This window comes from Pseudophryne corroboree, chromosome 1 (genome assembly GCF_028390025.1).
Source record: "Pseudophryne corroboree isolate aPseCor3 chromosome 1, aPseCor3.hap2, whole genome shotgun sequence".
In the NCBI taxonomy this organism is placed as follows: domain Eukaryota; kingdom Metazoa; phylum Chordata; class Amphibia; order Anura; family Myobatrachidae; genus Pseudophryne; species Pseudophryne corroboree.
Window position 1 is genome coordinate 117,732,683 of NC_086444.1, and position 17,535 is coordinate 117,750,217.

The 17,535-nt window shown below is 47.2% G+C and overlaps 12 non-coding genes across 12 annotated transcripts; all 12 read right to left on the reverse strand.

The window, feature by feature from the left end:
• Window positions 1-772: 772 nt before the first annotated feature.
• Window positions 773-936, reverse strand: LOC134958233 (U1 spliceosomal RNA). The gene has a single exon (XR_010186919.1). It is a non-coding gene; the product is annotated as a U1 spliceosomal RNA (small nuclear RNA).
• Window positions 937-2,172: 1,236 nt separating this feature from the next.
• On the reverse strand, window positions 2,173-2,336 carry LOC134958290 (U1 spliceosomal RNA). The gene has a single exon (XR_010186935.1). It is a non-coding gene; the product is annotated as a U1 spliceosomal RNA (small nuclear RNA).
• Window positions 2,337-3,572: 1,236 nt separating this feature from the next.
• On the reverse strand, window positions 3,573-3,736 carry LOC134958514 (U1 spliceosomal RNA). Its single transcript, XR_010187045.1, has one exon. It is a non-coding gene; the product is annotated as a U1 spliceosomal RNA (small nuclear RNA).
• Window positions 3,737-4,972: 1,236 nt separating this feature from the next.
• On the reverse strand, window positions 4,973-5,136 carry LOC134957591 (U1 spliceosomal RNA). The gene has a single exon (XR_010186678.1). It is a non-coding gene; the product is annotated as a U1 spliceosomal RNA (small nuclear RNA).
• A 1,236-nt stretch (window positions 5,137-6,372) lies between these two features.
• Window positions 6,373-6,536, reverse strand: LOC134958906 (U1 spliceosomal RNA). The gene has a single exon (XR_010187138.1). It is a non-coding gene; the product is annotated as a U1 spliceosomal RNA (small nuclear RNA).
• Window positions 6,537-7,772: 1,236 nt separating this feature from the next.
• Window positions 7,773-7,936, reverse strand: LOC134958095 (U1 spliceosomal RNA). Its single transcript, XR_010186876.1, has one exon. It is a non-coding gene; the product is annotated as a U1 spliceosomal RNA (small nuclear RNA).
• Window positions 7,937-9,174: 1,238 nt separating this feature from the next.
• LOC134958414 (U1 spliceosomal RNA) lies at window positions 9,175-9,338 on the reverse strand. Its single transcript, XR_010186995.1, has one exon. It is a non-coding gene; the product is annotated as a U1 spliceosomal RNA (small nuclear RNA).
• Window positions 9,339-10,573: 1,235 nt separating this feature from the next.
• On the reverse strand, window positions 10,574-10,737 carry LOC134957547 (U1 spliceosomal RNA). The gene has a single exon (XR_010186659.1). It is a non-coding gene; the product is annotated as a U1 spliceosomal RNA (small nuclear RNA).
• A 1,237-nt stretch (window positions 10,738-11,974) lies between these two features.
• On the reverse strand, window positions 11,975-12,138 carry LOC134958337 (U1 spliceosomal RNA). The gene has a single exon (XR_010186963.1). It is a non-coding gene; the product is annotated as a U1 spliceosomal RNA (small nuclear RNA).
• Window positions 12,139-13,374: 1,236 nt separating this feature from the next.
• Window positions 13,375-13,538, reverse strand: LOC134958100 (U1 spliceosomal RNA). Its single transcript, XR_010186877.1, has one exon. It is a non-coding gene; the product is annotated as a U1 spliceosomal RNA (small nuclear RNA).
• Window positions 13,539-14,776: 1,238 nt separating this feature from the next.
• On the reverse strand, window positions 14,777-14,940 carry LOC134958419 (U1 spliceosomal RNA). The gene has a single exon (XR_010186999.1). It is a non-coding gene; the product is annotated as a U1 spliceosomal RNA (small nuclear RNA).
• Window positions 14,941-16,175: 1,235 nt separating this feature from the next.
• Window positions 16,176-16,339, reverse strand: LOC134957256 (U1 spliceosomal RNA). The gene has a single exon (XR_010186538.1). It is a non-coding gene; the product is annotated as a U1 spliceosomal RNA (small nuclear RNA).
• Between the last annotated feature and the right edge of the window lie 1,196 nt (window positions 16,340-17,535).

Genomic DNA, 17,535 nt, shown 5'->3' on the forward strand with positions numbered 1-17,535 from the left:
CGTCACGGATTTCTTTTTATTTATTTTTTCTTTCTTTCTTATCCCCCCTGCGGCACTCACACAAATTATACCTTGGTTTTTGTTTGTTTTTTTTTTCTTTCAAAAGACTTTGTAGTCTCAAAAAAGCCATTAGTCTTTTTACTGATTTGAACACGTCAAAAGTTGTTTCACCCAAATGGCCCAAAAAGCGTATTTCTCAAGCAAGTGAACCAAAAGCAAATGTGATTTTTTTTCTTTTGTCCCCCGTCTTATAAGCACCATAGACAAATACTTTGTGTTTTGCCACCAATCCACCTGCCCAAAATCTGCACGCAAACCAAAAATGCTCTCTTTCTTCTAGTTTTCGCCGCCTCAATTTAAACGCTTACTATGTGTAGGAAGACTACGGCAGCCCAGCGAGGCCTACCATTTTACAAAGTAGACAAGCTACTGCATGAAATGAGGGAGCAAAGTTTTTTTTCTCTCTCCCCCTCATATCTGACACAATCTGGGGGCCTACTTTACAAAGCAAGTGAAACCGTGTGGGTCCTGCAGCGCCCTGTATTGGTTGTATATGCGAAGCACAGTACAAGGCCGGAAAAAGCAAGGAAGCATGCAGCCAGCGCACAGGAGAAGAAATGAGAAGAGAGCGCTGAGTGAAAGATAGAAGCGCACCTTAACGGGCACAGGGGTCCAGTGGAGGGAGAGTTGAAATGAAGAAAAGGATGGAAACAGCAAAGGAAGAGACAGCACCAGCAGCAAACAAAAAGATCTGACTTTTACCAGAGATGATCAGGGAAAAGCGCAAACGCAGTCCCCCACTACCACAAATTATGCAGTCGAGTTTCCCGCATTTGGGGAAATCGCAGGGGTCAGCACACCCGGAGTGCAATGGATGAGCCTCGCCCTGGGAGAACCACCTTCGTGATCATGGTATCTCCCCTGCCAGGTAAGTATGAGTTGGACTAGGGCTCAGGAGGGCCCCTGCTTGGGCACACCCCCGTCAAGTGAAGGAGGTTGACCGGAGCCATGACAAGTGAACTCTCGGCAGGGGACGGGAAAAGAAAACTGCAGGGAGGCTGCATCTCTTCACGTTGACATGGGAAGGCGGAAGGGTGACTGTTCCTGAAGCACCCCCAAACTATGCGCACAACTAGTGCAAATCCTTCCCAGGGCACACTGCAGCAGATGAATTTGCATACCGTCATGTCATAAAAGCAGTCGGGCACAGTTACAGTAGCTGCAACCCTCATCTCCATATGAAAAGCAACAGGTAGTGCACCGTCCTATGTCTCAATGGGTTCTTAAATTGGAAAATAAAATATAAAAGGCAGCTTGAGATTTAACCCCCTCGCTGCTGAGGGTTTTCTCATCCTCGCACCGAGACCATTTTCCGACGTTAGCGCTCGTCCGAACGTCGTCGTCACGGATTTCTTTTTATTTATTTTTTCTTTCTTTCTTATCCCCCCTGCGGCACTCACACAAATTATACCTTGGTTTTTGTTTGTTTTTTTTTTCTTTTAAAAGACTTTGTAGTCTCAAAAAAGCCATTAGTCTTTTTACTGATTTGAACACGTCAAAAGTTGTTTCACCCAAATGGCCCAAAAAGCGTATTTCTCAAGCAAGTGAACCAAAAGCAAATGTGATTTTTTTTCTTTTGTCCCCCGTCTTATAAGCACCATAGACAAATACGTTGTGTTTTGCCACCAATCCACCTGCCCAAAATCTGCACGCAAACCAAAAATGCTCTCTTTCTTCTAGTTTTCGCCGCCTCAATTTAAACGCTTACTATGTGTAGGAAGACTACGGCAGCCCAGCGAGGCCTACCATTTTACAAAGTAGACAAGCTACTGCATGAAATGAGGGAGCAAAGTTTTTTTTCTCTCTCCCCCTCATATCTGACACAATCTGGGGGCCTACTTTACAAAGCAAGTGAAACCGTGTGGGTCCAGCAGCGCCCTGTATTGGTTGTATATGCGAAGCACAGTACAAGGCCGGAAAAAGCAAGGAAGCATGCAGCCAGCGCACAGGAGAAGAGATGAGAAGAGAGCGCTGAGTGAAAGATAGAAGCGCACCTTAACGGGCACAGGGGTCCAGTGGAGGGAGGGTTGAAATGAAGAAAAGGATGGAAACAGCAAAGGAAGAGACAGCACCACCAGCACACAAAAAGATCTGACTTTTACCAGAGATGATCAGGGGAAAGCGCAAACGCAGTCCCCCACTACCACAAATTATGCAGTCGAGTTTCCCGCATTTGGAGAAATCGCAGGGGTCAGCACACCCGGAGTGCAATGGATGAGCCTCGCCCTGGGAGAACCACCTTCGTGATCATGGTATCTCCCCTGCCAGGTAAGTATGAGTTGGACTAGGGCTCAGGAGGGCCCCTGCTTGGGCACACCCCCGTCAAGTGAAGGAGGTTGACCGGAGCCATGACAAGTGAACTCTCGGCAGGGGACGGGAAAAGAAAACTGCAGGGAGGCTGCATCTCTTCACGTTGACATGGGAAGGCGGAAGGGTGACTGTTCCTGAAGCACCCCCAAACTATGCGCACAACTAGTGCAAATCCTTCCCAGGGCACACTGCAGCAGATGAATTTGCATACCGTCATGTCATAAAAGCAGTCGGGCACAGTTACAGTAGCTGCAACCCTCATCTCCATATGAAAAGCAACAGGCAGTGCACCGTCCTATGTCTCAATGGGTTCTTAAATTGGAAAATAAAATATAAAAGGCAGCTTGAGATTTAACCCCCTCGCTGCTGAGGGTTTTCTCATCCTCGCACCGAGACCATTTTCCGACGTTAGCGCTCGTCCGAACGTTGTCGTCACGGATTTCTTTTTATTTATTTTTTCTTTCTTTCTTATCCCCCCTGCGACACTCACACAAATTATACCTTGGTTTTTGTTTGTTTGTTTTTTCTTTCAAAAGACTTTGTAGTCTCAAAAAAGCCATTAGTCTTTTTACTGATTTGAACACGTCAAAAGTTGTTTCACCCAAATGGCCCAAAAAGCGTATTTCTCAAGCAAGTGAACCAAAAGCAAATGTGATTTTTTTTCTTTTGTCCCCCGTCTTATAAGCACCATAGACAAATACTTTGTGTTTTGCCACCAATCCACCTGCCCAAAATCTGCACGCAAACCAAAAATGCTCTCTTTCTTCTAGTTTTCGCCGCCTCAATTTAAACGCTTACTATGTGTAGGAAGACTACGGCAGCCCAGCGAGGCCTACCATTTTACAAAGTAGACAAGCTACTGCATGAAATGAGGGAGCAAAGTTTTTTTTCTCTCTCCCCCTCATATCTGACACAATCTGGGGGCCTACTTTACAAAGCAAGTGAAACCGTGTGGGTCCTGCAGCGCCCTGTATTGGTTGTATATGCGAAGCACAGTACAAGGCCGGAAAAAGCAAGGAAGCATGCAGCCAGCGCACAGGAGAAGAGATGAGAAGAGAGCGCTGAGTGAAAGATAGAAGCGCACCTTAACGGGCACAGGGGTCCAGTGGAGGGAGGGTTGAAATGAAGAAAAGGATGGAAACAGCAAAGGAAGAGACAGCACCAGCAGCACACAAAAAGATCTGACTTTTACCAGAGATGATGAGGGGACAGCGCGAACGCAGTCCCCCACTACCACAAATTATGCAGTCAAGTTTCCCGCATTTGGGGAAATCGCAGAGGTCAGCACACCCGGAGTGCAATGGATGAGCCTCGCCCTGGGAGAACCACCTTCATGATCATGGTATCTCCCCTGCCAGGTAAGTATGAGTTGGACTAGGGCTCAGGAGGGCCCCTGCTTGGGCACACCCCCGTCAAGTGAAGGAGGTTGACCGGAGCCATGACAAGTGAACTCTCGGTAGGGGACGGGAAAAGAAAACTGCAGGGAGGCTGCATCTCTTCACGTTGACATGGGAAGGCGGAAGGGTGACTGTTCCTGAAGCACCCCCAAACTATGCGCACAACTAGTGCAAATCCTTCCCAGGGCACACTGCAGCAGATGAATTTGCATACCGTCATGTCATAAAAGCAGTCGGGCACAGTTACAGTAGCTGCAACCCTCATCTCCATATGAAAAGCAACAGGCAGTGCACCGTCCTATGTCTCAATGGGTTCTTAAATTGGAAAATAAAATATAAAAGGCAGCTTGAGATTTAACCCCCTCGCTGCTGAGGGTTTTCTCATCCTCGCACCGAGACCATTTTCCGACATTAGCGCTCGTCCGAACGTCGTCGTCACGGATTTCTTTTTATTTATTTTTTCTTTCTTTCTTATCCCCCCTGCGGCACTCACACAAATTATACCTTGGTTTTTGTTTGTTTTTTTTTTCTTTCAAAAGACTTTGTAGTCTCAAAAAAGCCATTAGTCTTTTTACTGATTTGAACACGTCAAAAGTTGTTTCACCCAAATGGCCCAAAAAGCGTATTTCTCAAGCAAGTGAACCAAAAGCAAATGTGATTTTTTTTCTTTTGTCCCCCGTCTTATAAGCACCATAGACAAATACTTTGTGTTTTGCCACCAATCCACCTGCCCAAAATCTGCACGCAAACCAAAAATGCTCTCTTTCTTCTAGTTTTCGCCGCCTCAATTTAAACGCTTACTATGTGTAGGAAGACTACGGCAGCCCAGCGAGGCCTACCATTTTACAAAGTAGACAAGCTACTGCATGAAATGAGGGAGCAAAGTTTTTTTTCTCTCTCCCCCTCATATCTGACACAATCTGGGGGCCTACTTTACAAAGCAAATGAAACCGTGTGGGTCCTGCAGCGCCCTGTATTGGTTGTATATGCGAAGCACAGTACAAGGCCGGAAAAAGCAAGGAAGCATGCAGCCAGCGCACAGGAGAAGAGATGAGAAGAGAGCGCTGAGTGAAAGATAGAAGCGCACCTTAACGGGCACAGGGGTCCAGTGGAGGGAGGGTTGAAATGAAGAAAAGGATGGAAACAGCAAAGGAAGAGACAGCACCAGCAGCACACAAAAAGATCTGACTTTTACCAGAGATGATCAGGGGAAAGCGCAAACGCAGTCCCCCACTACCACAAATTATGCAGTCGAGTTTCCCGCATTTGGGGAAATCGCAGGGGTCAGCACACCCAGAGTGCAATGGATGAGCCTCACCCTGGGAGAACCACCTTCGTGATCATGGTATCTCCCCTGCCAGGTAAGTATGAGTTGGACTAGGGCTCAGGAGGGCCCCTGCTTGGGCACACCCCCGTCAAGTGAAGGAGGTTGACCGGAGCCATGACAAGTGAACTCTCGGCAGGGGACGGGAAAAGAAAACTGCAGGGAGGCTGCATCTCTTCACGTTGACATGGGAAGGCGGAAGGGTGACTGTTCCTGAAGCACCCCCAAACTATGCGCACAACTAGTGCAAATCCTTCCCAGGGCACACTGCAGCAGATGAATTTGCATACCGTCATGTCATAAAAGCAGTCGGGCACAGTTACAGTAGCTGCAACCCTCATCTCCATATGAAAAGCAACAGGCAGTGCACCGTCCTATGTCTCAATGGGTTCTTAAATTGGAAAATAAAATATAAAAGGCAGCTTGAGATTTAACCCCCTCGCTGCTGAGGGTTTTCTCATCCTCGCACCGAGACCATTTTCCGACGTTAGCGCTCGTCCGAACGTCGTCGTCACGGATTTCTTTTTATTTATTTTTTCTTTCTTTCTTATCCCCCCTGCGGCACTCACACAAATTATACCTTGGTTTTTGTTTGTTTGTTTTTTCTTTCAAAAGACTTTGTAGTCTCAAAAAAGCCATTAGTCTTTTTACTGATTTGAACACGTCAAAAGTTGTTTCACCCAAATGGCCCAAAAAGCGTATTTCTCAAGCAAGTGAACCAAAAGCAAATGTGATTTTTTTTCTTTTGTCCCCCGTCTTATAAGCACCATAGACAAATACTTTGTGTTTTGCCACCAATCCACCTGCCCAAAATCTGCACGCAAACCAAAAATGCTCTCTTTCTTCTAGTTTTCGCCGCCTCAATTTAAACGCTTACTATGTGTAGGAAGACTACGGCAGCCCAGCGAGGCCTACCATTTTACAAAGTAGACAAGCTACTGCATGAAATGAGGGAGCAAAGTTTTTTTTCTCTCTCCCCCTCATATCTGACACAATCTGGGGGCCTACTTTACAAAGCAAGTGAAACCGTGTGGGTCCTGCAGCGCCCTGTATTGGTTGTATATGCGAAGCACAGTACAAGGCCGGAAAAAGCAAGGAAGCATGCAGCCAGCGCACAGGAGAAGAGATGAGAAGAGAGCGCTGAGTGAAAGATAGAAGCGCACCTTAACGGGCACAGGGGTCCAGTGGAGGGAGGGTTGAAATGAAGAAAAGGATGGAAACAGCAAAGGAAGAGACAGCACCAGCAGCACACAAAAAGATCTGACTTTTACCAGAGATGATCAGGGGAAAGCGCAAACGCAGTCCCCCACTACCACAAATTATGCAGTCGAGTTTCCCGCATTTGGGGAAATCGCAGGGGTCAGCACACCTGGAGTGCAATGGATGAACCTCGCCCTGGGAGAACCACCTTCGTGATCATGGTATCTCCCCTGCCAGGTAAGTATGAGTTGGACTAGGGCTCAGGAGGGCCCCTGCTTGGGCACACCCCCGTCAAGTGAAGGAGGTTGACCGGAGCCATGACAAGTGAACTCTCGGCAGGGGACGGGAAAAGAAAACTGCAGGGAGGCTGCATCTCTTCACGTTGACATGGGAAGGCGGAAGGGTGACTGTTCCTGAAGCACCCCCAAACTATGCGCACAACTAGTGCAAATCCTTCCCAGGGCACACTGCAGCAGATGAATTTGCATACCGTCATGTCATAAAAGCAGTCGGGCACAGTTACAGTAGCTGCAACCCTCATCTCCATATGAAAAGCAACAGGCAGTGCACCGTCCTATGTCTCAATGGGTTCTTAAATTGGAAAATAAAATATAAAAGGCAGCTTGAGATTTAACCCCCTCGCTGCTGAGGGTTTTCTCATCCTCGCACCGAGACCATTTTCCGACGTTAGCGCTCGTCCGAACGTCGTCGTCACGGATTTCTTTTTATTTATTTTTTCTTTCTTTCTTATCCCCCCTGCGGCACTCACACAAATTATACCTTGGTTTTTGTTTGTTTTTTTTTTCTTTCAAAAGACTTTGTAGTCTCAAAAAAGCCATTAGTCTTTTTACTGATTTGAACACGTCAAAAGTTGTTTCACCCAAATGGCCCAAAAAGCGTATTTCTCAAGCAAGTGAACCAAAAGCAAATGTGATTTTTTTTCTTTTGTCCCCTGTCTTATAAGCACCATAGACAAATACTTTGTGTTTTGCCACCAATCCACCTGCCCAAAATCTGCACGCAAACCAAAAATGCTCTCTTTCTTCTAGTTTTCGCCGCCTCAATTTAAACGCTTACTATGTGTAGGAAGACTACGGCAGCCCAGCGAGGCCTACCATTTTACAAAGTAGACAAGCTACTGCATGAAATGAGGGAGCAAAGTTTTTTTTCTCTCTCCCCCTCATATCTGACACAATCTGGGGGCCTACTTTACAAAGCAAGTGAAACCGTGTGGGTCCTGCAGCGCCCTGTATTGGTTGTATATGCGAAGCACAGTACAAGGCCGGAAAAAGCAAGGAAGCATGCAGCCAGCGCACAGGAGTAGAGATGAGAAGAGAGCGCTGAGTGAAAGATAGAAGCGCACCTTAACGGGCACAGGAGTCCAGTGGAGGGAGAGTTGAAATGAAGAAAAGGGTGGAAACAGCAAAGGAAGAGACAGCACCAGCAGCACACAAAAAGATCTGACTTTTACCAGAGATGATGAGGGGAAAGCGCGAACGCAGTCCCCCACTACCACAAATTATGCAGTCGAGTTTCCCGCATTTGGGGAAATCGCAGGGATCAGCACACCCGGAGTGCAATGGATGAGCCTCGCCCTGGGAGAACCACCTTTGTGATCATGGTATCTCCCCTGCCAGGTAAGTATGAGTTGGACTAGGGCTCAGGAGGGCCCCTGCTTGGGCACACCCCCGTCAAGTGAAGGAGGTTGACCGGAGCCATGACAAGTGAACTCTCGGTAGGGGACGGGAAAAGAAAACTGCAGGGAGGCTGCATCTCTTCACGTTGACATGGGAAGGCGGAAGGGTGACTGTTCCTGAAGCACCCCCAAACTATGCGCACAACTAGTGCAAATCCTTCCCAGGGCACACTGCAGCAGATGAATTTGCATACCGTCATGTCATAAAAGCAGTCGGGCACAGTTACAGTAGCTGCAACCCTCATCTCCATATGAAAAGCAACAGGCAGTGCACCGTCCTATGTCTCAATGGGTTCTTAAATTGGAAAATAAAATATAAAAGGCAGCTTGAGATTTAACCCCCTCGCTGCTGAGGGTTTTCTCATCCTCGCACCGAGACCATTTTCCGACGTTAGCGCTCGTCCGAACGTTGTCGTCACGGATTTCTTTTTATTTATTTTTTCTTTCTTTCTTATCCCCCCTGCGGCACTCACACAAATTATACCTTGGTTTTTGTTTGTTTGTTTTTTTCTTTCAAAAGACTTTGTAGTCTCAAAAAAGCCATTAGTCTTTTTACTGATTTGAACACGTCAAAAGTTGTTTCACCCAAATGGCCCAAAAAGCGTATTTCTCAAGCAAGTGAACCAAAAGCAAATGTGATTTTTTTTTCTTTTGTACCCCGTCTTATAAGCACCATAGACAAATACTTTGTGTTTTGCCACCAATCCACCTGCCCAAAATCTGCACGCAAACCAAAAATGCTCTCTTTCTTCTAGTTTTCGCCGCCTCAATTTAAACGCTTACTATGTGTAGGAAGACTACGGCAGCCCAGCGAGGCCTACCATTTTACAAAGTAGACAAGCTACTGCATGAAATGAGGGAGCAAAGTTTTTTTTCTCTCTCCCCCTCATATCTGACACAATCTGGGGGCCTACTTTACAAAGCAAGTGAAACCGTGTGGGTCCTGCAGCGCCCTGTATTGGTTGTATATGCGAAGCACAGTACAAGGCCGGAAAAAGCAAGGAAGCATGCAGCCAGCACACAGGAGAAGAGATGAGAAGAGAGCGCTGAGTGAAAGATAGAAGCGCACCTTAACGGGCACAGGGGTCCAGTGGAGGGAGGGTTGAAATGAAGAAAAGGATGGAAACAGCAAAGGAAGAGACAGCACCAGCAGCACACAAAAAGATCTGACTTTTACCAGAGATGATCAGGGGAAAGCGCGAACGCAGTCCCCCACTACCACAAATTATGCAGTTGAGTTTCCCGCATTTGGGGAAATCGCAGGGGTCAGCACACCCGGAGTGCAATGGATGAGCCTCGCCCTGGGAGAACCACCTTCGTGATCATGGTATCTCCCCTGCCAGGTAAGTATAGGTTGGACTAGGGCTCAGGAGGGCCCCTGCTTGGGCACACCCCCGTCAAGTGAAGGAGGTTGACCGGAGCCATGACAAGTGAACTCTCGGCAGGGGACGGGAAAAGAAAACTGCAGGGAGGCTGCATCTCTTCACGTTGACATGGGAAGGCGGAAGGGTGACTGTTCCTGAAGCACCCCCAAACTATGCGCACAACTAGTGCAAATCCTTCCCAGGGCACACTGCAGCAGATGAATTTGCATACCGTCATGTCATAAAAGCAGTCGGGCACAGTTACAGTAGCTGCAACCCTCATCTCCATATGAAAAGCAACAGGCAGTGCACCGTCCTATGTCTCAATGGGTTCTTAAATTGGAAAATAAAATATAAAAGGCAGCTTGAGATTTAACCCCCTCGCTGCTGAGGGTTTTCTCATCCTCGCACCGAGACCATTTTCCGACGTTAGCGCTCGTCCGAACGTCGTCGTCACGGATTTCTTTTTATTTATTTTTTCTTTCTTTCTTATCCCCCCTGCGGCACTCACACAAATTATACCTTGGTTTTTGTTTGTTTTTTTTTTCTTTAAAAGACTTTGTAGTCTCAAAAAAGCCATTAGTCTTTTTACTGATTTGAACACGTCAAAAGTTGTTTCACCCAAATGGCCCAAAAAGCGTATTTCTCAAGCAAGTGAACCAAAAGCAAATGTGATTTTTTTTCTTTTGTCCCCCGTCTTATAAGCACCATAGACAAATACTTTGTGTTTTGCCACCAATCCACCTGCCCAAAATCTGCACGCAAACCAAAAATGCTCTCTTTCTTCTAGTTTTCGCCGCCTCAATTTAAACGCTTACTATGTGTAGGAAGACTACGGCAGCCCAGCGAGGCCTACCATTTTACAAAGTAGACAAGCTACTGCATGAAATGAGGGAGCAAAGTTTTTTTTCTCTCTCCCCCTCATATCTGACACAATCTGGGGGCCTACTTTACAAAGCAAGTGAAACCGTGTGGGTCCTGCAGCGCCCTGTATTGGTTGTATATGCGAAGCACAGTACAAGGCCGGAAAAAGCAAGGAAGCATGCAGCCAGCGCACAGGAGAAGAGATGAGAAGAGAGCGCTGAGTGAAAGATAGAAGCGCACCTTAACGGGCACAGGGGTCCAGTGGAGGGAGGGTTGAAATGAAGAAAAGGATGGAAACAGCAAAGGAAGAGACAGCACCAGCAACACACAAAAAGATCTGACTTTTACCAGAGATGATCAGGGGAAAGCGCGAACGCAGTCCCCCACTACCACAAATTATGCAGTCGAGTTTCCCGCATTTGGGGAAATCGCAGGGGTCAGCACACCCAGAGTGCAATGGATGAGCCTCGCCCTGGGAGAACCACCTTCGTGATCATGGTATCTCCCCTGCCAGGTAAGTATAGGTTGGACTAGGGCTCAGGAGGGCCCCTGCTTGGGCACACCCCCGTCAAGTGAAGGAGGTTGACCGGAGCCATGACAAGTGAACTCTCGGCAGGGGACGGGAAAAGAAAACTGCAGGGAGGCTGCATCTCTTCACGTTGACATGGGAAGGCGGAAGGGTGACTGTTCCTGAAGCACCCCCAAACTATGCGCACAACTAGTGCAAATCCTTCCCAGGGCACACTGCAGCAGATGAATTTGCATACCGTCATGTCATAAAAGCAGTCGGGCACAGTTTACAGTAGCTGCAACCCTCATCTCCATATGAAAAGCAACAGGCAGTGCACCGTCCTATGTCTCAATGGGTTCTTAAATTGGAAAATAAAATATAAAAGGCAGCTTGAGATTTAACCCCCTCGCTGCTGAGGGTTTTCTCATCCTCGCACCGAGACCATTTTCCGACGTTAGCGCTCGTCCGAACGTCGTCGTCACGGATTTCTTTTTATTTATTTTTTCTTTCTTTCTTATCCCCCCTGCGGCACTCACACAAATTATACCTTGGTTTTTGTTTGTTTTTTTTTTCTTTCAAAAGACTTTGTAGTCTCAAAAAAGCCATTAGTCTTTTTACTGATTTGAACACGTCAAAAGTTGTTTCACCCAAATGGCCCAAAAAGCGTATTTCTCAAGCAAGTGAACCAAAAGCAAATGTGATTTTTTTTCTTTTGTCCCCCGTCTTATAAGCACCATAGACAAATACTTTGTGTTTTGCCACCAATCCACCTGCCCAAAATCTGCACGCAAACCAAAAATGCTCTCTTTCTTCTAGTTTTCGCCGCCTCAATTTAAACGCATACTATGTGTAGGAAGACTACGGCAGCCCAGCGAGGCCTACCATTTTACAAAGTAGACAAGCTACTGCATGAAATGAGGGAGCAAAGTTTTTTTTCTCTCTCCCCCTCATATCTGACACAATCTGGGGGCCTACTTTACAAAGCAAGTAAAACCGTGTGGGTCCTGCAGCGCCCTGTATTGGTTGTATATGCGAAGCACAGTACAAGGCCGGAAAAAGCAAGGAAGCATGCAGCCAGCGCACAGGAGAAGAGATGAGAAGAGAGCGCTGAGTGAAAGATAGAAGCGCACCTTAACGGGCACAGGGGTCCAGTGGAGGGAGGGTTGAAATGAAGAAAAGGATGGAAACAGCAAAGGAAGAGACAGCACCAGCAGCACACAAAAAGATCTGACTTTTACCAGAGATGATGAGGGGAAAGCGCGAACACAGTCCCCCACTACCACAAATTATGCAGTCGAGTTTCCCGCATTTGGGGAAATCGCAGGGGTCAGCACACCCGGAGTACAATGGATGAGCCTCGCCCTGGGAGAACCACCTTCGTGATCATGGTATCTCCCCTGCCAGGTAAGTATAGGTTGGACTAGGGCTCAGGAGGGCCCCTGCTTGGGCACACCCCCGTCAAGTGAAGGAGGTTGACCGGAGCCATGACAAGTGAACTCTCGGCAGGGGACGGGAAAAGAAAACTGCAGGGAGGCTGCATCTCTTCACGTTGACATGGGAAGGCGGAAGGGTGACTGTTCCTGAAGCACCCCCAAACTATGCGCACAACTAGTGCAAATCCTTCCCAGGGCACACTGCAGCAGATGAATTTGCATACCGTCATGTCATAAAAGCAGTCGGGCACAGTTACAGTAGCTGCAACCCTCATCTCCATATGAAAAGCAACAGGCAGTGCACCGTCCTATGTCTCAATGGGTTCTTAAATTGGAAAATAAAATATAAAAGGCAGCTTGAGATTTAACCCCCTCGCTGCTGAGGGTTTTCTCATCCTCGCACCGAGACCATTTTCCGACGTTAGCGCTCGTCCGAACGTCGTCGTCACGGATTTCTTTTTATTTATTTTTTCTTTCTTTCTTATCCCCCCTGCGGCACTCACACAAATTATACCTTGGTTTTTGTTTGTTTTTTTTTTCTTTCAAAAGACTTTGTAGTCTCAAAAAAGCCATTAGTCTTTTTACTGATTTGAACACGTCAAAAGTTGTTTCACCCAAATGGCCCAAAAAGCGTATTTCTCAAGCAAGTGAACCAAAAGCAAATGTGATTTTTTTTCTTTTGTCCCCTGTCTTATAAGCACCATAGACAAATACTTTGTGTTTTGCCACCAATCCACCTGCCCAAAATCTGCACGCAAACCAAAAATGCTCTCTTTCTTCTAGTTTTCGCCGCCTCAATTTAAACGCTTACTATGTGTAGGAAGACTACGGCAGCCCAGCGAGGCCTACCATTTTACAAAGTAGACAAGCTACTGCATGAAATGAGGGAGCAAAGTTTTTTTTCTCTCTCCCCCTCATATCTGACACAATCTGGGGGCCTACTTTACAAAGCAAGTGAAACCGTGTGGGTCCTGCAGCGCCCTGTATTGGTTGTATATGCGAAGCACAGTACAAGGCCGGAAAAAGCAAGGAAGCATGCAGCCAGCGCACAGGAGTAGAGATGAGAAGAGAGCGCTGAGTGAAAGATAGAAGCGCACCTTAACGGGCACAGGAGTCCAGTGGAGGGAGAGTTGAAATGAAGAAAAGGGTGGAAACAGCAAAGGAAGAGACAGCACCAGCAGCACACAAAAAGATCTGACTTTTACCAGAGATGATGAGGGGAAAGCGCGAACGCAGTCCCCCACTACCACAAATTATGCAGTCGAGTTTCCCGCATTTGGGGAAATCGCAGGGATCAGCACACCCGGAGTGCAATGGATGAGCCTCGCCCTGGGAGAACCACCTTTGTGATCATGGTATCTCCCCTGCCAGGTAAGTATGAGTTGGACTAGGGCTCAGGAGGGCCCCTGCTTGGGCACACCCCCGTCAAGTGAAGGAGGTTGACCGGAGCCATGACAAGTGAACTCTCGGTAGGGGACGGGAAAAGAAAACTGCAGGGAGGCTGCATCTCTTCACGTTGACATGGGAAGGCGGAAGGGTGACTGTTCCTGAAGCACCCCCAAACTATGCGCACAACTAGTGCAAATCCTTCCCAGGGCACACTGCAGCAGATGAATTTGCATACCGTCATGTCATAAAAGCAGTCGGGCACAGTTACAGTAGCTGCAACCCTCATCTCCATATGAAAAGCAACAGGCAGTGCACCGTCCTATGTCTCAATGGGTTCTTAAATTGGAAAATAAAATATAAAAGGCAGCTTGAGATTTAACCCCCTCGCTGCTGAGGGTTTTCTCATCCTCGCACCGAGACCATTTTCCGACGTTAGCGCTCGTCCGAACGTTGTCGTCACGGATTTCTTTTTATTTATTTTTTCTTTCTTTCTTATCCCCCCTGCGGCACTCACACAAATTATACCTTGGTTTTTGTTTGTTTGTTTTTTTCTTTCAAAAGACTTTGTAGTCTCAAAAAAGCCATTAGTCTTTTTACTGATTTGAACACGTCAAAAGTTGTTTCACCCAAATGGCCCAAAAAGCGTATTTCTCAAGCAAGTGAACCAAAAGCAAATGTGATTTTTTTTTCTTTTGTACCCCGTCTTATAAGCACCATAGACAAATACTTTGTGTTTTGCCACCAATCCACCTGCCCAAAATCTGCACGCAAACCAAAAATGCTCTCTTTCTTCTAGTTTTCGCCGCCTCAATTTAAACGCTTACTATGTGTAGGAAGACTACGGCAGCCCAGCGAGGCCTACCATTTTACAAAGTAGACAAGCTACTGCATGAAATGAGGGAGCAAAGTTTTTTTTCTCTCTCCCCCTCATATCTGACACAATCTGGGGGCCTACTTTACAAAGCAAGTGAAACCGTGTGGGTCCTGCAGCGCCCTGTATTGGTTGTATATGCGAAGCACAGTACAAGGCCGGAAAAAGCAAGGAAGCATGCAGCCAGCGCACAGGAGAAGAGATGAGAAGAGAGCGCTGAGTGAAAGATAGAAGCGCACCTTAACGGGCACAGGGGTCCAGTGGAGGGAGGGTTGAAATGAAGAAAAGGATGGAAACAGCAAAGGAAGAGACAGCACCAGCAGCACACAAAAAGATCTGACTTTTACCAGAGATGATCAGGGGAAAGCGCGAACGCAGTCCCCCACTACCACAAATTATGCAGTTGAGTTTCCCGCATTTGGGGAAATCGCAGGGGTCAGCACACCCGGAGTGCAATGGATGAGCCTCGCCCTGGGAGAACCACCTTCGTGATCATGGTATCTCCCCTGCCAGGTAAGTATAGGTTGGACTAGGGCTCAGGAGGGCCCCTGCTTGGGCACACCCCCGTCAAGTGAAGGAGGTTGACCGGAGCCATGACAAGTGAACTCTCGGCAGGGGACGGGAAAAGAAAACTGCAGGGAGGCTGCATCTCTTCACGTTGACATGGGAAGGCGGAAGGGTGACTGTTCCTGAAGCACCCCCAAACTATGCGCACAACTAGTGCAAATCCTTCCCAGGGCACACTGCAGCAGATGAATTTGCATACCGTCATGTCATAAAAGCAGTCGGGCACAGTTACAGTAGCTGCAACCCTCATCTCCATATGAAAAGCAACAGGCAGTGCACCGTCCTATGTCTCAATGGGTTCTTAAATTGGAAAATAAAATATAAAAGGCAGCTTGAGATTTAACCCCCTCGCTGCTGAGGGTTTTCTCATCCTCGCACCGAGACCATTTTCCGACGTTAGCGCTCGTCCGAACGTCGTCGTCACGGATTTCTTTTTATTTATTTTTTCTTTCTTTCTTATCCCCCCTGCGGCACTCACACAAATTATACCTTGGTTTTTGTTTGTTTTTTTTTTCTTTAAAAGACTTTGTAGTCTCAAAAAAGCCATTAGTCTTTTTACTGATTTGAACACGTCAAAAGTTGTTTCACCCAAATGGCCCAAAAAGCGTATTTCTCAAGCAAGTGAACCAAAAGCAAATGTGATTTTTTTTCTTTTGTCCCCCGTCTTATAAGCACCATAGACAAATACTTTGTGTTTTGCCACCAATCCACCTGCCCAAAATCTGCACGCAAACCAAAAATGCTCTCTTTCTTCTAGTTTTCGCCGCCTCAATTTAAACGCTTACTATGTGTAGGAAGACTACGGCAGCCCAGCGAGGCCTACCATTTTACAAAGTAGACAAGCTACTGCATGAAATGAGGGAGCAAAGTTTTTTTTCTCTCTCCCCCTCATATCTGACACAATCTGGGGGCCTACTTTACAAAGCAAGTGAAACCGTGTGGGTCCTGCAGCGCCCTGTATTGGTTGTATATGCGAAGCACAGTACAAGGCCGGAAAAAGCAAGGAAGCATGCAGCCAGCGCACAGGAGAAGAGATGAGAAGAGAGCGCTGAGTGAAAGATAGAAGCGCACCTTAACGGGCACAGGGGTCCAGTGGAGGGAGGGTTGAAATGAAGAAAAGGATGGAAACAGCAAAGGAAGAGACAGCACCAGCAACACACAAAAAGATCTGACTTTTACCAGAGATGATCAGGGGAAAGCGCGAACGCAGTCCCCCACTACCACAAATTATGCAGTCGAGTTTCCCGCATTTGGGGAAATCGCAGGGGTCAGCACACCCGGAGTGCAATGGATGAGCCTCGCCCTGGGAGAACCACCTTCGTGATCATGGTATCTCCCCTGCCAGGTAAGTATAGGTTGGACTAGGGCTCAGGAGGGCCCCTGCTTGGGCACACCCCCGTCAAGTGAAGGAGGTTGACCGGAGCCATGACAAGTGAACTCTCGGCAGGGGACGGGAAAAGAAAACTGCAGGGAGGCTGCATCTCTTCACGTTGACATGGGAAGGCGGAAGGGTGACTGTTCCTGAAGCACCCCCAAACTATGCGCACAACTAGTGCAAATCCTTCCCAGGGCACACTGCAGCAGATGAATTTGCATACCGTCATGTCATAAAAGCAGTCGGGCACAGTTTACAGTAGCTGCAACCCTCATCTCCATATGAAAAGCAACAGGCAGTGCACCGTCCTATGTCTCAATGGGTTCTTAAATTGGAAAATAAAATATAAAAGGCAGCTTGAGATTTAACCCCCTCGCTGCTGAGGGTTTTCTCATCCTCGCACCGAGACCATTTTCCGACGTTAGCGCTCGTCCGAACGTCGTCGTCACGGATTTCTTTTTATTTATTTTTTCTTTCTTTCTTATCCCCCCTGCGGCACTCACACAAATTATACCTTGGTTTTTGTTTGTTTTTTTTTTCTTTCAAAAGACTTTGTAGTCTCAAAAAAGCCATTAGTCTTTTTACTGATTTGAACACGTCAAAAGTTGTTTCACCCAAATGGCCCAAAAAGCGTATTTCTCAAGCAAGTGAACCAAAAGCAAATGTGATTTTTTTTCTTTTGTCCCCCGTCTTATAAGCACCATAGACAAATACTTTGTGTTTTGCCACCAATCCACCTGCCCAAAATCTGCACGCAAACCAAAAATGCTCTCTTTCTTCTAGTTTTCGCCGCCTCAATTTAAACGCATACTATGTGTAGGAAGACTACGGCAGCCCAGCGAGGCCTACCATTTTACAAAGTAGACAAGCTACTGCATGAAATGAGGGAGCAAAGTTTTTTTTCTCTCTCCCCCTCATATCTGACACAATCTGGGGGCCTACTTTACAAAGCAAGTAAAACCGTGTGGGTCCTGCAGCGCCCTGTATTGGTTGTATATGCGAAGCACAGTACAAGGCCGGAAAAAGCAAGGAAGCATGCAGCCAGCGCACAGGAGAAGAGATGAGAAGAGAGCGCTGAGTGAAAGATAGAAGCGCACCTTAACGGGCACAGGGGTCCAGTGGAGGGAGGGTTGAAATGAAGAAAAGGATGGAAACAGCAAAGGAAGAGACAGCA